This window comes from Elaeis guineensis, chromosome 5 (assembly GCF_000442705.2).
Source record: "Elaeis guineensis isolate ETL-2024a chromosome 5, EG11, whole genome shotgun sequence".
NCBI classification, from domain to species: domain Eukaryota; kingdom Viridiplantae; phylum Streptophyta; class Magnoliopsida; order Arecales; family Arecaceae; genus Elaeis; species Elaeis guineensis.
Genome location: NC_025997.2, coordinates 29,353,018 through 29,356,814, shown reverse-complemented (window position 1 = coordinate 29,356,814; position 3,797 = coordinate 29,353,018).

Here is a 3,797-nt window from a genome sequence, read left to right as displayed (position 1 = left end):
ATCATAGAAAAAATAATATAACATTCAACCATGAGACTTCTACAACAACCTATAAATCAAACATGGATCACAGATTCAACCTTTGGGGCTCTAATATGAATGTTAAATAAAACTTGATGTAAATTTGGATTTTTTGAAAGTTATCTTGGAAAATTCGTGAAAATTGAAACTCTTAGGATCCGTAGGATTAAATCATATATTTTTCATTTCTGAAAGACTTCAAAGAAATCTACCATTCAAGTGCTTTAATTGTAAGAATAAGATGAAAAAAGAGTATTTAAAAATTTTTTAGATGTTCTCTCTCGGGAGTCTTTTTATGTGAATTTTCTTTAAAAGAAGAATTATGATAATATGAGAGAGGAAGAAAGAGAAACTATCTGATAGTTTCTTCTCTCCTCTAACTGATCTCTTTAAAATTTGAATTTAGATGATCATGATCAGACTAGCCCATCAATGGATGACCTAATCAGATTTGCAACCCGACAGTTGGCTTTCAATATCTACTTTCTTCAAAAAATTGTAACTACTAATAAGATTATTTTTTAAATATGTTGTCCCCAAATTATTAGATCCATTAAATGATTACATTTTGCTTCTTCACTTTTAACAAATTTTTCATCTACTTCCTCTTCTTCTTCATACTATGTAAAATCAAGCCAAACTCTAGATTTTAGCTTTTTTATTTTCTTTGCCATTCATTTTGTTTATAGGGTCAACTGCTATATCATTTACAACTTCAGTAATCCTACTAGTGGACATGATGTACAACAACTACATTTAAATTAGAAGAGATGAAACATATGATAACCAAATATATATGAAGAAAGATATAAAAAATTAGTAGAATGATGCAAATAATATACCAACAAATATTATATGGCAAATCTCTCTCTCTCTCTCTGTCTCTCTCTCTCTCTATATATATAAAATAAAAATTGAATAATATGAAAGAACTCATAATCATAACTATTGGTTGGACATAGTAGGGCATGAGTTCAAGTCCAGATTGAAAATGCCCTATTCTATTAATATATAAATTCATACATTATGATGTTTATTGGGTACAAAGGAATTAATATCCACCAGCTATAGACACGTGAGAGGTATATATTTTCGCCCTCTCTAATTACTATACACATCAAAAATATGGCAATATCTGAACTTCTACCTTAGTGTAGATTTGAACTATATTATTGAAGATAACTTTTACAAACAATACTAACTCCACTAATTCTATCATAAGAGTACATATAAATGACAAGGATGAGAAACAACTATAATCGATCATATAAGTCATCTAATCAAGATAATAAAAAAAAAAAGGATGATTTTTTTTATTTTCAAACATATATATTATATAAGTATGTAATACATAATAAACATAACATAAATGTATATATTTATGCTAACTTTCTTAAACCATGATGCCTCCATACTTTTTATCTTCAATCAAAAAATAGAATAGATTTTGTAGAAACTAGAGAATTATAGTGAAAATTAACTTATCTCTTGTAGGCCCAAATCATTAGATCTAAGAAAATTACTTTGATAGATTAAATATCATTTCTCTTGGTATTCCAGTCACATTTTTGATCACAAAATGGAAAGAAAATTATTACCATAGCTTCAAAGCCTCTTAATCACTTATTGTGGCTCCTCTTGGTATTGCGTACAGAAATAATGTTGCTTTTCTTTTGTAGATAGTTTTTTAGGGGTCTCAGAGAGATCCACTTGAAATCAAATTTTTTCCTTTTGTATGAAAGTTATAGTCTTATGGGTGAGTTAGCAACCACCCGCCACTTTTTTGTGTGGATAGTTTAGAAATTACCCACCTCTTTATTTTCTATTTTAGCCCATAATTGCGCATAATGTCTTACATCTCCCATTTGCACAATGATGGGCTTAGCAATATTTTCAACCCAAAACATAATCTTTTTAGTGATTATTCATATAGGCAATTAGGTCATGGGATTAGTGAACACTTTTGGCATATTGTTATGCACCTGTTAGGGATATCACAATTGCCATTTAGTTGAAATTGATACAGAGATATTTTTTTGAGTGTCATTTTTTGCCCTACATGCATTAATACATATATCAATAATTAATGCATATTCAATCCCTTAAAAGTCATTTTAAATTTTCTTTCCATGATATATATTCGTAATCATATAAAAGAAGCTAACTTTAGCTAATGTAAAAATGACTGATTGATCGGTGAATATATATACATTGCTGATGTAACCAATGGCCTTCCTTTCCTACTCATATCTCTTAGTTTCAAATCAACTACTTTCCTAACATGTCTCTTAAGGTTAATTATATTCATCACCATCGAAAATATATTAAGATAGCAAACATTGACCTATCACTTTAAGACATAGTCGAAAGTCCATAAGGGTGATAGTGAGACTAAAATTTATTTATCTTAGGAAACTCACACAGTGAGATTGTAGAAATTTATTACTACTATTAATATATATATATATATATATATATATATATATATATATATATATATATATATATATATATATATATATCACTTTTTCTTTTGGTCATTTTTACGCATGTAGTATGAAATATATGCGATGGTAGTCTTTCTTTTCACAACAGAAAAGAATGTATATTATTATCATTTCATATATTACTACCATACGGATTTTTAGTCTAGATATTCTCTCATATCTAGCTTGAGTTTAGCATCTATTCGCTTCTTTTAGTGCTATTATGCCCAAACTCAAATCCAATACTCTTTCAGGCTAATACTTTGGTGGAATTAAAGTGTTTGATCCATATAATAAAATTGGACATCATCTTGATCCCTTTGTTCAAGATGATATATAAGAAATATGCAATTAACTCTCAATCATCTGTGTATCTTAGGTGTACATACATCTTATCTCTGTTTGCAACTCTTACATCAGAGGCAGTCGCTCATATGAGAAAGCCAACCTTCAAGCTGATGACATATTTTTGTTCCTCATAACATATATGTGCATGTGCTAGTATAATTCAAAAACATCACAACTAGAAAGAAAATGCATCGTTCATAATATTAAAGTTTATACAAAATATAGCATTACAAAATAATTTATATTCTATATAGTCCCATAGAATTTACATGAGTAACAAATACATCTCTTGAAATGGGCCTAGTAAAGAAATCAGCTAACATTCATTGCATAGAAATATATTTCAAATTTACTTCATTTTGTACCAATATCTCTTTTACAAAGTTATTCTTAATATCTATGCATTTCATTCTTCCATGATACTTTAGATCTTTGACATAAGCTATTGTAGCTTGACTATCACTGTACATTATTACATGTTTGGTCAAGTTACTCATTATTTCTAGACTTCACACAAATCTTTCTGACTATATAGTTTCTTGTACTACTGACGAGTAAGCCATAAACTAGCTTCCATGATTGATAGTGCAATACTGATTTATTTCTTGCTACTCCATGATATGGTGCCATTATGTAAGAAAACATAATCATATGTTAAGCTACATTCATCTAAATCTTCTGCCCAATCAACATCTAAATATCTATCCAAATGCAAGCAATCTCCTTCATAACATAGAAAATAGTCGATGATACCTTTGAGATATCTTATAATTCTCTTGGCTGCTTTTCAATATTTTCTTTCAGACTTTGATTGATAGTGACTTATTAATCCAACGATGAAACAAATATCTGTCCTAGTGCACATAGTGTCATACATCAGGCTTCCAACAACACTCGAGTAAGGAACCTTGGCCATCTCATTCTCTTCTTCTATAATTATAA